Source organism: Lissotriton vulgaris, chromosome 5 (genome assembly GCF_964263255.1).
Source record: "Lissotriton vulgaris chromosome 5, aLisVul1.2, whole genome shotgun sequence".
Lineage (NCBI taxonomy): Eukaryota > Metazoa > Chordata > Amphibia > Caudata > Salamandridae > Lissotriton > Lissotriton vulgaris.
The window spans coordinates 1,377,777,971-1,377,796,347 of NC_141693.1; positions in this window are offsets into that span (position 1 = coordinate 1,377,777,971).

Consider the following 18,377-nt stretch of genomic DNA (forward strand, 5'->3'; position numbering starts at 1 on the left):
AAAGTGCCAATTTCGCGGCAAATCGCGAAATCACAAAATCGCGAAATCCTAGAGGGTCTGATTAAAGGGAACAAAGACAGAAAAGTCACATAACAAATGAATATATATTTTTTTATTTATAACTCTATTTAGTGTCAAGAGGATGTCTTTGCAGGTTCTTTAAACGACACAGGGCTGGTATTTTTCTTTTGGCAACCCTACTTTATATTCCTTTTCATGAAATGCATTCTCACACTACCCTAGTAAATGCAAAATGCAAATGTAAGGAATAGGCAGAGTGGGGGCCCAGGGGGTACTGGAACTACTAAAAAAGCGAAGCCTCTGTAACGAGTTTACAAAAGGTATGTAAATATGCTAATAGTCTTTAATGACCTGTGAAAAACTCAGCAGTGCCGGAGATAAGATGCCAGACACTGTCCAGCCGAGCCCCATGCTGCACTGCAGCAGCCCTGGCTGAGACACACGACGGGGGAGGAGGGGGACTGAAGCCCTTCCGCCTGGGCAGAAGTGTGACTGGGAATGCGCGATCTCCTTTCTATCACTCCATGGCCCCCCTGGGGGTCGCACTCCACAGTTTTATTACCCCTGCTTTACAGTTAAATAATATCATGTTCTTGTATAGCCCAGCAGCCTGGCTAGCTGTCCATCTGAACCATGCCCTCCCCAGTTCTTCATACAATACATTATGTTAATTACATCGACTACCATTCCAATCCCATTATCTAGGCTGTGTTTTGGGGTCCTGTACTCGTGTGAAACTATTTTTGATTGTCTACATTTTTCCCATTTTTGGTGAATATTCGGACTTCTGGAAAGGTTGGCAGCTTTTCCACCTGTGTTAATCAGTGGGTCAGCAGACTTTAACAATTAAGACCTATAATCCTTTAGTTTGTGTTTCATTCTCCTCTATAAACTGCACCAGAATCTACAGTTCCTTCTCTGTCCTGTGGTTCCCCATAGTTAAAGAAAGAGAAAGTCTTTTTTTGATGTCCATGATGCTCGTGTGCCCTTTATGCATGCTGCCCGGTGGCCCAAGCAAGCAAATACACGTCTTCGAACACCTCCAATTTAAGCATTCTGCAGGCTCATAATGTTCATATTACTATGATGACACTTTACAGACAAGGACAAAACTAATTCTTCAATTGTAAGGAAAATAAGAATCCAGAATAATCTATTCTAATCTAAACCCCATTGGACATATAGCATGGTATATGCAGCATTCTGAGGCATGTGGTGAATATTTCTGTGAAGCAAGAAAACATAATCGGGGGCTTACAAAATGAATTGGTCTCCATTCAGGTGGGTGATCAAAGAAGACTTATGGTCTGTTCGCCCACCCACCATCTGATTTATTCCTACTTTTCTGGCAGAGATGACATTGTCCATCTTAGAGAAGGGACTATGTGTTGTCCCCCAGTCCCTAGACGATAGGGTCTAGGTGTTTGCCTCCCTTGAGGTGGAAAAACGTCCTGAGGAAAAACAACCCATGACGGGTCTCTGGGAGAATGGTGTGCTCAAATTGAACATAGTCCAAATGTAGAAAATGTAACTGTTGGCCTAATCTTGGTTGGTAGGGCCTCTTTCAACACTGGTATTTTAATACTGATAAGCTTTTTGATGGCGCTTTGTCTCACGTGACTAGACCTCATAGTATCCCCTCGTGGCCTAACTGCCAAAGCCCAGCATCTGTCACTCCTAGTTGGATCCCTGTTGTACTTTCCTGTGTCTAAGCACTGCTGCCAGGGGTGAGGATCCTGTTACTCCTGTGTTGACTCCATAGTGTACATCCAGGTGGTTTAGTACTTCTTCCAGTGACTGGGTTTTTGTTGCTTTTAGGTCAACTATAGATAGTATCTCACTGGTACCACTGGGCCAGATGGTAGGCATACCAATCACATGGCTGCTTGCATGATCACTACATGACCACATGCGCAATCACCTGAACGACCACCTGCATGACCGATTGCTAACTTCCTAAGGACTTTCGTCATCACAGGGAGCACGACAGTTTGTGACAGGTTTATAGCAAAGATTGCATCCCAAACTGCGTGGCAAGCTGCTTCTAAACTGTGTGATAACCGTGATAGTAGCATGACGTATTCAAATTGTATATTCATTACCAATGTATCTAATGTTGTAATATCCCCCAGAGTTCAGTGTTACTCAGCCACAAAGCGGTTCAGTGCCTCTTCAGAGGCAGACAGTGCTATTGAAATGCCAATACAATACAATGTACTACAATATGCACGCTCCAACCTAAATCCTTTCATTGTTTGAAATGAAAAATTTCCTAGCTATCGTAACGGAAAGTTTCAATTCTATTAAGGACAAGGAGGCGAGGATTATGCAGTCCTTTCTTCTCTTTATTAAAATAGCAAATTTAAAGTGGACCAAAAAGAAAACTTTATAGAAACTTCAACTCCCATGAGCACATGGGCCACAGTGTCCATAACAACTGCCATCCAATCACGGGGCTGTCCACTGTATAACCGGTCCTGACGTCCCTTCCTCTTGCTCTTCTTCTCTGCGAGGAAAGATTTCCAAGGGCGTACATCATTCCTTCTGGTCTTGTCCTAAACCAATATAAGACAAACCGTTATCTTGATTCCTTTCCGTATACGGAAGCAGAGAATGCGATATACAGAGCTGCATAACCAGGTAACATTTGAAAATGTGTCGTAAACAAGCTTAGAATAGTCACATATGCCAACAATCCTGATAATGAAAACTCCAATAGTCTCACAATCAACTTGAAACAAATACAGTTGCATTAACATCGTCAAACCCATTCGAAAGGTTACTTACTGAGATTACGGAGACTCTGGGTGGGGTGACACCATCAAGTCTCGGGAGGGATAATCCTCGCCTCCTTGTCCTTAATAGAATTGAAATTTTCCGTTACGATAACTAGGAAATTTTTCATTCTATGTCAGGACGGAGGCGAGGATTATGCAGGTTTAAAGCCTGTCCACCACCAATTCTGCTGCACCATAGATGGGTTTGAAGTAAAATTTCTTGAATATGGACTCGGAAGACCAGTCCGCTGCGGCCATAATATCCTCTAAGCGGCCGCCAACCTGAATAGCCTTAGAAGCCATTGCTCCTCTCGTGGAGTGAGCTCCGAATCTGGTCACGTCTACCCCTGCCTCGACCATGATCCAACGGACCCACCTGGCGATGGTTGGAGAGGAAACCGCCTTGAACGGCTTTTGCAAAGCAATGAGGAGTTGACGTTCTCCCGGGAGGCGGTATTCTGACGTCAAGTCCTCATACGCCTTGAGGCACCGTACCACACAGAGTTTGGGTTGATCTGGAAAAATAGGGTAAGATACCGACCTGATATTAGTCTTGGTTCTTCTAGCCACCGTAAAGGTGACTCCTTCCGGGGTGAACGCCCGTGCAGTGATGTCCAATGCTCTGACATCTGAGACACGCTTGCACGAGACCAAACAGAGCAAGATTGCCAACTTGGCAGATAACTCCTTTCTGGAGAGATATTGATTGTCCCTCCAAGAACAGAGGAAACGGAGAATGATATTGACATCCCAGAGGGAGTCAAATCTGGGCTCCGGGGGTTTAGACAGTCGAGCACCCTTCATCAACTTACAAACCCAAGGGTGCTCTCCTGCCTGTCTCCCATCGATATGGGCATGCCCAGCGAAATGGCTGATCTGAAAGAATTGATAGACCGATAGGCCAGTCCTGATTGGGCTAACTCAGCTAGAAAATTCAAGATGTGGCTAACATCCGCGCCCACGGGATCGGTGTGTCTTCCCAAACACCAACGACGCCACCGCTGCCAAGCCGAGCGGTACCTCTTGACCGTCCCAGGAGCCCAGGCTCTACGGATGAGGTCATCAGCGTCTGCCGAAAGGCGACCGTCCTGCCAATGTCCCCTGAAATCCTCCACGCCATGAGCCGCAAGGCCCCCTGGGTCACCAGAGGATGAGGCTCCCCCTGAGGGCCCGAGAGCAACGAAGGGAACAAGGGCAGTAGAATGGGACAATCCCATGACAGTTCCAACAGAGAGGGGAACCATGCCTGAGCCCTCCAGAAGGGCGTCACAAGGATCATGGAAGCTTGTTGACGGCGAACCTGAGCTGCCACTCGTGGAATCATGAGAAAGGGGGGAAACGCATAAGTTTGTTAATGAGCCCAATCCTGCAAGAACGCGTCGACTGCCGACGCTTCCGGATCCAGTCTCCAACTCACGAATCTCTGGAGTTGTCGATTAAGCCGGGATGCAAACAGGTCCATCGAACACGGACCCCACCTGACCATCAAAGCCAGGAAGACCGATCGCTCCAGTCGCCAGTCGCTGAAATCCTGGAAGTACCTGGATTGCCAGTCCGCAATGGAGTTCTGCCTGCCCGGCAAATACTCTGCCGTCACCGAGATCTGTTTCTCCAGACAATAATGCCAAAAATCCTTCGCCAGGTTCGCCAAGGCCCGAGATCGTGGGCCGCCCAGGCGATTGATATACTGTACTGCTGGCACATTGTCCATGCGTTACAGAATGCAGCACGATACCTGGTTCCGTGTAAGGGATCTCACCACGAAGGAACCCGCCAGGAGTTCCAGACAATTGATGTGGAGGTGAAGCTCCTCCTCTGACCACCGACCTCCCATCCCGATCTGCTGGCATCCGACTCGATGACCAGATCCGGGCTGGAACCGAAAATCGCTCTCCCGTTCCACGCACTCATGTGCTCTATCCACCACCGCAACTCCGTTCTCGTTTCCTCCGTGAGGGAGATGAGTTCGGAGTACGTGAGCCCCTACCTGAGATGCAGCGCCTTCAATCGCTGCAGGGCCCTGTAGTGAAGAGGGCCCGGGAAAATCGCTTGGATCGAGGAGGAGAGGAGACCCACGATTCGAGCCAACTGGCGTAGATAAATTCTGTCTTTCCGGAGGACGTGGGAGAGCTCTTTGCGGATTTTGGTTACTTTCTGAGAGGGAAGGCTGAGGGAGGCCGATGCTGAGTCTATCTGGAATCCCAGAAACGTAATCTGAGTCGACGGTCGGAGTTCGGACTTCTGGACGTTTATCACAAAGCCCAAGTCCTGGAGTAATGCAATAGTAATGTTCAAGTCTAGCTGGAGACGCTCTGGCGATTGATTCAAAATCAATATATCGTCGATGTTGGACCCGGCCCTTTGGGCAGGTTCACCCGAGACTATATGCTTTTTCCTAGCCTGTTTCTGGAACCTGGTGGTGGTGATTTTAGGCCTCTGCGCACTTTTTCACTGTGGTACAGTGTAAAGTGCTTGAGCTCTCTGTGTATGTGTGGTGAGTGACCTGCCCTCCCATAGGAATGAATGGGGAATATGTATGCCCATGCTAGTTCCTGATGTGTGGGGAGTGCAGGGGCGAGTTTGATATGTGCGAACTCGTGAGATTGAATGCTGCGTAATGGTATATGCGGCATGAGTGTGTCTAGTCTAGAAGTGCCACTTTTAGAAGTTGGCATATTTGTGTCTGGCGTGTGATTGGCTGGTGAGCCTGGGTCAGGAGTACCTGGGCCTGCTTGTGGATTGACTGTCTGGTTTGAGGGTGACAGGGGCTGGAGAGCCCAGGAGGTTGTCTGAGTCAGCCCATGGATGAAAGGCAGCATCTGCTGCAGGGGAAGTGGGAGGAGATGGCACCTGATAGTGAAGGGCTGTGCCTGCCAAAGCACAATGCTGGCTCCACCCCCCGCTGGGCGACTGTCACCTCTGTCCCTGATACTGACAGGACTTCCCTATAACCAGTTCTAGCTGGTTCTCACACTGCCTACACAAAGACTTCAAAGACTTTTCTGTGTATAAGAAGGGGCTGTGTCCCCTTCCAATTTGTTATTGTTTCTGACTTGAATCTACCAGGGGCGGGCGCTGCCCAGCCCCTGGATGCCTTGAGGACTTCTGGGGGACCCCTCTGCCTTGCCTGGGCTGATGGGGGGACCCTGCCCAGCCCCTGGACACCTGATGGACTTTTCCTGCCGGGGGCTATGCTGCTCCCTCTCTTACTCCTGGACTGCTGAAGGACTTTTTATTTGCTTTAAATTTCCTTTAGCACTTGAGAGCGCTTTATTCCTGCTCTAAAAGCGCCTGGGAGCGCTGTGGATCGTCATTTAGCGCTGGGAGCGCTTTATTTACTTTGCAGGTGCCCACCCTGCTTATGGTGGCCCTAGCGAGTACCCACCTCGCTTATTTGCTATTTTTTTGATTTCTACTCGAGGGAGCCCACTCCTCGGTAAATTTTCCCCCAGCCTCTGAGTCCCTGAAACGGGCCGCCGCGCTGCCCGCGGCGACCCAGAAGTGCTAGGCCGGCCGGCCAATTGCAGCGCGGCCGGCCGGAAGTCCCGCCCCCGCAGCCCGAGAGAGAGGAAGTGCGGCCGGGAGATGAGGCGTCACGAGGATGGAAGGCTGGTGGTGCTTGCGGGGTTCCCGTGTGCTGAGGGAGCCCCGAGAACAAAGGAGAGCCGCCGCCCAGCAGAGAGGCCGCCGCCCGGAGGAGCCCCGCCCAGGAGACAGCCCGGTGAGTCGGAAGGGCTGAGGGGGGGGGCTCGGTGCGGCTGCTGTTGGTGCCGGAGAGTGGCACATGGGGCGAGAGCAGAGGTAGGGCGGCCCCAGCTGGCAGTGGGCCGCCCCAACGTTTCGGCGGAGCCTGAGGCTCCAATGGCCCCATCTGGGTACACGAGTCCTGAGAGGGCTCCGGGGGCATTTCTGTGTTCATGAGTCCGAGGGACTCCAACGAAGGGGGCCATAATTGTTGAAGAGCCCCGCGAGGCTCCGCAAGGCGGCACTTGTTTATTGCCGTTAGGGGCTCAGTTCATAGTGGTGCAATTTAGGGCGGCCCCAGTTGGCAGCGGGTCGCCCCAACGCAGTCCAGAGCCCAGAGAGGCTCCCTGAGGGCATGTTTTGTGCCAGAGCCTGAGAGCTCCAATGTTTGGGGCACATGTTTTCAGAGCCTGTGTGGCTCCAGCAGCGGGCGCAGTCGGCGCCTAAGGGTTAGTGAGGACCCTGTCGCAGTTTGCTATTCTCCAGCTGCCCAGCAATTAGTGGGCAGCTGCACCGTTTAGGCGCAAGTTGGAGAGTGAGTCCCTGAGAGGGACAGAGATGGCACAGAGGTGCCCGGCCAGTCACAGCTGCGCAGCACTTAGTGCCAGCTGCAGCGTTTAGGCCCTTGTGAGTGTTCCCAGGTGCCCAGCAAGTAGTGGGCACCTGCAATGTTTAGGTTTTGCGCCAGTAGCGGACCCTTGACTGGCGCTGCATGGCAGCGCGCCCTGACATTCTGGACACAGGGCTCTGTAGGCCCTTTATTGGATGGGGGCTGGTATGTAAGTTTTGCGTAATGTAGTTACCTGCTATGTTTAGGATGGTAATTGCCTACTGTGTGTTTTTGCACTATTGTATTGTTCTGGCACCTCTGAATGTGTAGGTTTATGCATCATGTGTCTTCCTTTTCCCTGCGCTGCACCTCTGAATGTTTTAGGCATCATGTGTCTTCTTGCGCTGCACCTCTGAATGTATTTTATTGCATCATGTGCTCTGTTCTGAACACCGCTGAATGTGTAGGTTTATGCATCATGTGTTTCCCTTGTCTTACACCTCTGAATGTATTTTTATGCATCATGTGTCTTTCTTTCCTGCGCTGCACCTCTGAATGTTTTAGGCATCATGTGTCTTCTTGCGCTGCACCTCTGAATGTATTTTATTGCATCATGTGCTTTGTTCTTAACACCGCTGAATGTGTAGGTTAAGCATCATGTGTTTCTCTGTACTACTCCTCTGAATGTATATCTATGCATCATGGGTAATGTGTTCTTTCCTGGACCCCTAAACCCTGTGTGATACTTAGGTGGTTGTCCTTACACCTCTGAATGTTTTAGGCATCACGTGTTTGTCTTTTATTACTCCTCTGAATGTGTTTCATGCATCATGGGTAATGTGATCTTGTTTATACCCCTAAATGTATTTTATTCTTAGGTGGTAGTTCTTTTAGTACAGGTGGTCCTAGTGAGGTCCTGGTACCTGTTCCCAGTAGTTACTGGATGTGATTTATAACTGTTATGTTGTGCTACAGTGATTTTATATCCTTTTATTCTAATTTCTGACAGTATTTCATTTCTACTAAGTGCTGATTTTGACAGTGGCCCCTGTGGCCCTGTCTTGTAAATAATCCCTTATGAATGTTGCCCGTGCCAGTTGGCACAATGTACATGTGTGATTTTTATCTGATATGTGTTTACAATACAAAAGTTATTTTAATATAACCTTGTGTGTCCCTTTTGTGGTGTGCCTAGTATGTTGTTGCTGTTGTGTGCTGGCGTAAATGCTTTACACATTGCCTCCGAGTTTAGCCTTCCTGCTCGTGCCAAGCTACCAAGGGGGTGAGCAGGGTTATCTTGGCGTGTGACTTCCTTGCCCTGACTAGAATGGTGGTTTCAGCCTGGCTTTGGCGTCAGCCTTAGCCTACCAGAAATAGCCAGTTCTAACAGTCGAGATAAATGATCAATCGAATGCCCCTCTCGCGAAGGGTCTCCACCACCGGTCGAAGGAGTTTCGTAAAGCACCATGGGGCCGACGATAGGCCGAAGGGCAGAGCTTGAAACTCGAAGGTCGTGTCGTTCCAAAGAAACTGGAGGAATCTCCGGTGTGGTGGGAAGATCGGAACCGTTAGGTAGGCGTCCTTCAAGTCCAGACGCACCATCGAGTCCCCTTGGAGGAGAAGATCGCGAAGCAGATGGATCCCCTCCATCTTGAAGTGGCGGTACACCAGCCACTCGTTGAATTCCCGCAAGTTTATTACCGGGCGAAAACCTATGTCCCTCTTTTGGACTAGGAAGATGTTGCTTAAGAAGCCCGCAGGGTTTAACTGTGACATGCGGATCGCCCCTTTCCTGAGGAGATCTGCTACCTCGTTGTCGATCAGGATCCTGTCTTCCGAAGAGAAAACGAGGGGGCGAGGGCGAACCCTCTGACGGGGAGTTCCGTAGAATTCTATCTGGAAACCTCGAACCGTTTGGAGAGCCCAAGGGTCTGAAGTGATCTTGCACCAGTTGTGAAAGTGGTCCTGTAACCTCCCCCCCAAAACGGACGGGGAAAAAAGGGTAACACTCACCGGATGGACCTCCAGGTGCATTGGCTCCACCACAGTAGCCTCTGCTGCGCCCTTTGCCGGCGCCTCTACTGGGGTAGAAATTTCCCTGTTGGCCGTCGTTCCATCCATTGTTATGATATTGCTGGTTTCTATTGTTGGGGCCTTGCTGCTGCAATTGGCGGCCGGAGGAGCGACCCCTCCAAAAACCCGTCCGGGAAAAATCTTTTTGTGCCCTGTCTAAGGCAGAAAAAGTAGTGACGAACTTATTCAATTCTTTGATAAATGGTTCGCCAAACAGTTTGCCCTGTGCAATGGGTCCCGCTTCTGAGGTGGCCAGGTCACCGAGCTTAGGGTCGATTTTAATGAGGAGAGACCTCCTCCGCTCCGCCGCTAATGTGCAATTCGCGTTGCCCAAAAAGCATAGGGCTCGCTGGGCCCAACCTGCCACGATCTCCGTGGACATCGCAGTCCCCGACTCTTTGGCCCTCTCGGCCAGCTGGATGATCTGAGTTACAGGTCCCACTGCGTCCAGCAGCTTATCCTGGCAGTTGCGCCAGGAGCGGTCTATACCCTTCTTGGGATCTCTCATGAATTTGGCAAAAAACGTGCAGAGCTTTTCGTCAATATCCGGGGTGACTGCCACCCTGCCTTCTAATTTCGGGCGAGGGCACTCGCCCCGCATGCGGGTCCTAACCTCCCTTTCAAGAGGTTGGCGAACTTTGCTCGCAACATATTTCGCCACCTTAGGATCAGGGATCCACTCTAGGATGGTAAATTCTGGTTGGATCAAACATGTCAGAGTATTTATCATCACTCTCCTGGGACTCTGAGGAATGAGACGCCGGGCGCCAAGGTCGACCCGAGTAATCATCCTCATCCCCCGAGGAGGCGTCGTCGTCAGAAACACCCTCTCCCTCCACGGGGAACCCATCCTCCTGGTCCGTGTCCGGGGCGACCTCGTCACCATCCTCTCCGGGGTAAAACCCCTCCCGGCAGGGTATATGCTTCAACGTCTGCGCACTCCTACGGAAAGAATCTCTGAGGCGATCAAACTCTTCCAGGTGCCCCGTGTGATGTTTCCCTGAGACTTTGCCACCACCCTGCCCTCCTTTGGGGCCACGGTCGCCAGGCGCTGAGCCCCCAAACACCCCGGGGATGCTCTGGGCGAGTGCGTCCACTCTCTCCCTCAGCGGCGCCAGGACAGAGTCCAGCGCCTGCGAAAGCGCGCGACCAACCGCAGGCGGCAAGGGCTGGGAGACACAAAGCTCCTCCGCCTCCTGAGTGGAGGTATTCAACTGTTCATTAGTTTGCATTTTGGAGGGTGTGAACACCTAACACCTCTTAACTTTTACTGAGGTAGCCCCCTCGCCGGTGCTCAGGACGTAATCTGCGTGTAAAACCTGTCAAAACAGGTGCGGTACCACTGGGTGGCCACTAGGTGGGGCTGCGCCGAAGTGCGCGTTAAGATCACCGAAGCCAAAGCCGGTGTCTGGCGAGGGTTGGTGAGGCGGAGAGAACTCCTGCCTCAGCGCGCCTGTAACCCGAGCGAAAGACCGCGAGCGCAGCCGTTCACTAGAGGCGGCGCCCCACAGAGCCAGGGAAGCGCTGAAGCGCGCTCCACACGCTCCGCGATCCAGCGGCAGAGACGGCGCAAGCAGCGCCTGTCGCTCGTCACGCTGCCGTTAAAAGCGCTGACACGCAGCGATAACAATTAGCACAAAAGGCGAAACCACAGAAGCAGAATACTGCACAGGATAAACTTAATAATAATAACACAGCACAATACGTCAGAAAAAATGTGAAATGACTTATCTGACGAGCAGAGAAGAAAGAGGAAGAGGAAGGGACGTCAGGGCCGGTTATACAGTGGACAGCCCCGTGATTGGATGGCAGTTGTTATGGACACTGTGGCCCATGTGCTCATGGGAGTTGAAGTTTCTATAAAGTTTTCTTATTGGTCCACTTTAAATTTGCTATTTTAATAAAGAGAAGGAAGGACTGCATAATCCTCGCCTCCGTCCTGACATAGAATTCGGACTACAAACTGTTAGCCTGTGATGTCGACATTGCTGCGTTCATCCTCTAGTTGGTGATTGATTATCTTTCAGCGTCTGTAACATGTACGATATCATTTCTTTGCTGTTCAGCTATAAATAGATTCTGACCTAGAGGAAAAAGGGTCTGCATGGCCCGTAGATGAGTCACGCGAGTCCGGGAAGGGTTGTGATGCTAGGAACTATTTTTAAACGGTGATGACATACCGCGCGTGAACCTCCTACCTCCATGGAATCAATGCATCTCCAGTATCTGCATGTGACCCACCTACAGCACACCCACACACACACACCAATACATCCTTTCTCGGTATCTCACTGTGCATGCCAAACAGTGCAGGTATTTCGCGCGCGTGCTATTGTGCAGAGCTTCTTGCCGTATTGCTGGCTCCTGCTAGTGTTCCTGTGAAGAGTGTGGCACTCTGGTTGCTAAGGGGCAGATTTATAACGTTGTAACGCCGTGCTGCAACCACAGCTGATGCACTGCATTGCGTGAGGGACAGAGAGCAGGACAGCGCCATATCTACTAAGATATGGCGCTCCTGCTCCCTTCCCTCGCTCTGGTGCGCTGCCAGGCTGCCAAGCACCACACACATGCAACGGTGTCTGCGGGAGTCTAGAATAGGTTTGTACTGCTAGTGTTACCTTCCAGTGCAAAATGCCATGCCTAGACAAACATTAAAACATTCCGACATGCACGTGTGCTGTAGAGTGGGACACAAATGAAAAGTTACAAACGTTTGGAGAAATAAACACATTTCTTCTTTTAACGCCAGGCTCATAGAGGTATTATTTTTTGGCCCAAAGCCCAGCCTACAAATGTTTGTAGATAGGACTTTGCGTCAAAATCCATGGGTGGGATTGTGGGAATGCCCATGCAGAGCTCATGGTGCACCCCCTTGAAACAAAGCAAAGTAATGCAATGCAGTGCTAGCACGACTTCGCAGGGCTACTTTCCAGCGCAAATATGGCTTTGCACTTCAAAGTAAATCCCAAATAAACATTTTATGCCAGTTTGCATCACTTTTGTGACGCACGCGCAACACAAAATGTTTGTAAATTTGGCCCTTAGTTTTGAGCATAGCTGGCATGGTTGAGAAATGTAAAGAGGACAAAGATTACAGCTTCTTCCATAAACCCTAAGGAGATCTGAACTCCTAGTACAAAAAGCATTTGAGTCATTTAACACCACGCAGGAGTAGCAGGAGCGACATAAGATGAGTGTTACAGCCTCTTTGTCATCACAGCAAGGGAACTTGCACAATCTTGTTTACAATCTATATTGAAAACTCTGGTGTAGAGTGTTAACAGACTTTGACTGACACATGTGCAAAGCATAACCATGAAAGGCAGCTGTTTCTAGTGCATTAAATCACAGAGGCTGCAAGCAGCACTTGAGATGCAGCAATGTCACTCACTTGGTACTGTTAAATGATGGCACTGGCAAAGTGAGTGGCAGCATGCATTGACTGAGCAAGCCACTTGATTCATTTACATGCTTTTGCTGAGGTAGCGCCTCACCATTAGTATTATCAGATGTGAAAAAAGATATTGAGCCACAAACGGGTCTCAAACTGGTTTGCGACTGCTAATTGGGGTATTGATGTACAGGGAATCCCTAATGGTGCATTTCCTAAAATTGCACACCATATGAAATAATTAGTGATGCTATAGAAAGTAGAGGATCCCTAGTTGCAATTACCAAATAGCAAATCACTAATTTGATGTACTCCCAAATAGGAAACTCTGCAAAACACAGCATTTTTGCACATGAAAAATTGGAAGCAAATGGTGACTTGTTACACATTATAAAAGGATGTCCAAAATGAATTGCTGCACTTTATTCTGTAGTGAGGAGTATACAGATTCTTGACCCAACAGAGAAGAAGGAGGAGGATGAGGAGAAGAGAGAGGATTTTCAGGCTGAGGGTGACTCTATTTAGCCAAAGAGTCATTCTTAGTTTAATTATTAAATTTGACCCTGTACTATGCAGACCAGCACAAGGCAGTGGAACAATTCCGATCCACATCCAGGTTTTAGGTAGCTTATACCTTTTTAGCATCTGGAAGATACCAAAGTAGTTGCAGGAGAGATATTCCAGAGTGCCTTATGCAGAGTTTTTAGGAATTTTCGAGATAAAATGTAGGCAAGAATGAATTCTCGTATTGTATTTCCAAGTGCCACTGCTAAGTTTGAAGCTGCAAAAACCAAATTCGGTACTATAATCAGGGCCACTAGAATGATGTGGCACGTTGGGACCAAATTATGTGGCAGTGCTGACAAAATTATTTCGCAAGGAAAGCCTAATTATGCAGCAAATGTGATGCACTTTGTGAAAAGTAATGATGTTGTTATTTTACACATGTTAATAGTGTATGGGCATAGGTTTCACCACATGGTTACTGTTAGACCTGACATCATTGGCCTGAGTCTCTCCTCCATTTTTTTCTGTTTGCCTCCTCTGTTTACGATGTTTTTGCTGGTGTAATGCTTTGGGCACTGTGCCACTGCTGATCAGTCCCACAGTGCAAGTGCTCCCTATGTAAAATTACTGTATTGATTGAATTCAATGTTTGGCTTATTTGGTTTACTGTCAGTCCCTAGTCTAGTGCACCAGGAGTGCCAGGGCTTGTAAATACAAATGCTGCTCGTGGGCTTGCAGCCCATGTTGTGCCACCCACAAGAGCGGCCTAGTAAAAGTATGTCTGAAGGTCTGCCATTGCTAGACCTACGTGCAGTCTAGTACTGTCACGCAGACTGCGCAAGTACACCTACTTGCCAGTCCCTAAACCTTCCCTTAACTTCCTGTTAGTCACCCCTATGGTAGGCCCACGGGCAGGGTGCATTGTAAGTATAAGTTAGACAAGCCTGACCAAGTTGGCATGTCCTAATAGTGAATTACAGCCATATTAGTTTTTCACTGTTGTAAGGTAACCTGCTCTCCATTAGTTAGAATGGGCTGCCAGGATTATTAATGTTATAATCCTAGCTGGCTCGGGGGGCATGGTGCAATGTCGAGTTTGGTATCCCTGAACTCGGGGTTTAATCACGCATCCATTTGTGTGGATGGGTTTTGGACTCTGGGTTTGAAAATAGCACTTTTAGAAAGTGGTTATTTTCTTGTCTAACTATTTCTGGTTTCTGCTGGTTTGGTGTGTGTGTGACAGGAGCTGGGTGGCTCCAGAGATCTGCTGAGTCAGTGTGGGATGAGTGGGACATTTGCAATGAGAGTAGGGGGAGAGTAGCTTCTGATAGCCTGCCCTGCCTGATACAATGCTGACTCCACCTCCTGCCAGGCGACTGATGGCTCTGTGCCTGCCAGGGACGATCCTGGCCCCACCTCCTACCGGGAGGCTGATAGCTCTGCTCCTGCCAGTAACAATGCTGGCTCCACCTCCTACTGGGCGGCTGAGGACTCTGCCCTGCACAGTGAATAGGCCAGGTGCCTCTGCCTGGCTACACCCACAACAAACCCAGGATGTTGGGAAATTCCCCTGCATGGACAAAGGGATCAAAGCCAAAAAGGGGTATAAGAGAAGGACCCCTGAACCAAGACTTTAGATCACTTCTGACAAGGAACCCTGAAACCAAGGACAAGAAGCCTGGTGATCCAAGGACTTACCTAGCCCTTCTGCCAGTGTGCTGTTTTGCTGGGGGGGAATCCTGCATGTGCTTCTTTATTTTTGCCAAGGAACCAGGAGAGAGGAACTGTGTGTGTACTCTCAGACTTTGCTAAGAAAATCTCCAAGGGCAGGAATAGTGCCAGCCTCCTGTTGAAGTCACAGGGCTAAAGGACTTCATCTGCTTAAAGTGCTGTTTGCTGGAACCTGTGAATCCAGCACCTCTGAAAGAATCCAGCAATCTCGACGCCGACGGACGCCGCCGAATCCAGCCCGACATCGTGAGTAACGGCTCCAGTGTCCCGCTTCCTCGACGCCGGCCGCCGGGCCCGATCGATGCCAGTAGCAACGCCAGTGAGTAGCGAGTTCGGCTCCAGCTCCAAGTGACTTCGTGTCTGCACCGCTGTTGATCACATCGACTTCGTGCCCTCTCGACGCCTTGAGCGCTGCTCACTCTTGCAACATCATCGACATCGACGACGACGCCGTATCCTGCTTCGCCTCGTGAGCGCTGCTCCTGCCTGACATCCGTCGACGCCGCTGCAGGTCGCCCCGACTCCGAGGCCGGATCGACGCCGAAGACGCGACGCCGGACATCTCGGCGCCGCTGATCACCATGTGCTTCGCTTTTCCAAGGTACTGTGTTGTGGGGGTCTGTCTCGACTCCGGGCTCGACGTAGCGCTCCTCGCGGTCGACGCCGAACCTTTGGATTAACTTTGCCTACATGTCGTGTGACTCCTGTGTGGGTTACATTGTTGCCAAGAACTGTGTTTTAAAGAAGAAGAGTTGCTTTTGATACTAAAGACTTTGTGCTAAGAAGAAACTACACTTGAACTATTATTTTTCCCTTCCAAGAGTATTTATTAAGACTGTGGTATATTTTTGTCGTTATTTGGTCTTGTGCTAAGCCTTATATAAAAATCCTTATTTTTATAATACTACTGTGTCGTGTCCATTTATAGTGTATTTACTTTATTACTGTATGTGGTCATAAATGCTTAACACACAGCCTCTGAGATAAGCCTGTCTGCTCTGCCAAGCTACCAAGGGGGTGAGCAGGGGTTATCAAAGGGTGTGATCTACTTGCCCTGACTAGAAAAGGTGTGTCCCTATTTGTCAGAAGTGCATACCTCTGCCAACTAGAGACAGCCGGTTCTAACTTTGGCAGCAGCGGTGAGGATTTGAACCTTGCATTTATGACCCATGTGCAGTGATTAGTGTGCGCTACATAGTGAAAGCAGACCATAGCGCAGCCACAATCTAATTTGGAAGGATTCTATTTTTGTTCTCCGCTTTTCTGAAGTTTGATTTTTTTGAACACTGCCAGTTTTGACCATGAGTGATACCAGAGTCACTCCCCTTGTTGTTGTTGTGGAGGAATTTGACAGAGCTAAGATAAATAAATACAAGTTAAAGGAGCTGAAATCCTTTTGCAAGGAGTTTAAAGTCCCTACCAAAGGCATCTCAGCGAAGGAGGAATATCTCAAAGCATTGCAGGCCTGGTTAGAGGCCAGAAATCCCTCTGATGTGGTGGTGGTACCGCCCGGGGAAGGGGATGAGGAAGTGCCAGTGAATGGGCACGTGTCTTCTCCCGGTAGCAGTGTTTCCTCCAAAGGTCTTTCCCCTGAAGAAAGAGAAGAAAGGGCGAAAGAACGAGAATACAACATGGAAATGGCAAGGCTTAGGATAAAAGGGCAGTTGGAGTTAGAAAATGCAAAAGGTAGAAGAGAAGCTGATTTGGAGATCAAAAGGTTGGAATTTGAGAGAGAGGAGTTAGCTTTGGAGCATGTTACCAGGTTGAGGTAGTTGGAGCTCCAAGCTGAAAAGTTAGAATTGAATCCCTCTGGTGGCAGCATCCCATCTGTGCCTGCAGAAAGTAGGTTTTATTTTCCTAAAGATGTGATAAAAGATTATCATAAGAATGAAGATATTGGCCAGTGGTTTAAAGCATATGAGTTAGCATTGTTGGCCCACCAGGTCCCTGAGAAGGATTGGGGAGCGCGGTTGTGGGGTCGCTTTGTGAATGAGGGGAGAGATACCCTGTTAGACATGCCTGTTGAGGATAGGATGTCTTATGCTCATATGAAAGATGCTTTAATGTTGAGGTATGGCCTAACCCCCGAGAAGTACAGACAAGCTTTTGGAGAATGTAAGAAGTTGCCTGGTACTACGTGGGTTGAATATGTGTCTTTTTTTTGCAGAGCCATGGATGGTTGGGTAAAGGGCAGCAAAGTGGAAAGTTATGAAGCTCTTTATGATTTGTTTGCTTGGGAGCATTTGTCTAATAACTGTTTTCCAGAGCTGCGCCAGCACCTTATTGATAGCAAGATATCTAACCCTAGAAAACTTGCTGAGGAGGCGGACTGCTGGGTCAGTACCAGGGTCCACAAGGGTCCAGTGGGAGACTCAGCCAAAGGTGGGCAGGGTCCCCAGCAGAAGAGTGGGGGGGACAAGGGTAAACAGAAGGAGTCCCAGAAAGGGCCTCAAAGTAATCCCCAAGGGAACCAAGGGAAAGGTTCCCAGCCTCCCCCTGTGAAGAAGCCAGGGGCCCGACAGGTAAACCTGTTCATAGGGGCCCACTGACCTGCTACGTTTGTGGGCAGGTGGGACACCGGTATTATGATCCTCAGTGTCCCATGAAGAATTCGAATGCACCACCACGTGCACCACCCCGTCAGTTGGCGAGTGTAGCCCTGGGAGGGGAGGAGGTGGTTGCCCCTGGTGGGAGGGGTCCCGCAGAGATGTCCCTGGTCTCGCTAGGAGACATGCAAATGGTCCCTCCACCCCCTCTGCCTAGTAACACTAATAAATATAGGCAGTGGGTGACCATTAATGGCCATAGAGTGGAAGCTCTCAGAGACACCGGAGCGAGTGTGACAGCTGTCAAGTGTAACTTGGTGTACAGAGAGCAGGTGGTTCCCCACGCATTCTACCCTGTGATAGCTGCGGACAACTCCCAGAAAGAGTGTGAGGTAGCTCAGGTTCCCTTTGAATGGGGGGGAGTTTCAGGTACTCTTCAAGTTGCTGTAAGGCCCGCCATGCCTGTTGATTGTCTCCTGGGCAATGATTTAGAAGACTCCCCTTGGGCTAAGGTGGAGAGGGAGACACATTTGAAAATGTTGGGTGTGCCAGAGTGGGTGTGTGCAACCACTCCTTCCATGACAGCAAGTAAGGGTGTTGATGGGGTCCCGGAGCCTGAAAATATGGCCCAGGCCCCAGCTGTGAAGAGAAGAGGCAGGAGGCGCGGGAAACCGGCCCCCATAGTTCCCGCGGTCCAGGAGGAGGTAGACCCTGAGGGGGATGCCCTGGAGCCCACAGGGGAACAAGTTGCTGAACTGGGAGACCTGCCCGAGCTGACCCACTGGCAGCAGGATGGTGGTCCCTCCAGGGAGGAATTTTGTGCAGAACAGAAAGTGTGCCCTTCTCTTGTGGGTATGAGGCAGCAGGCCTCAGCCCAGACCTCAGGTGATCAGTCAGGGTCACATTTTGTTTACTGGGAGAACGACCTCCTGTATAGCGAGCCTAAGGCTGCTGAGCCGGGGTCAGCCCGTGTGCTGGTGGTACCCCAGCGCTTCAGAGCCTTCCTACTGGGTTTGGCTCATGACGTTCCTTTAGCT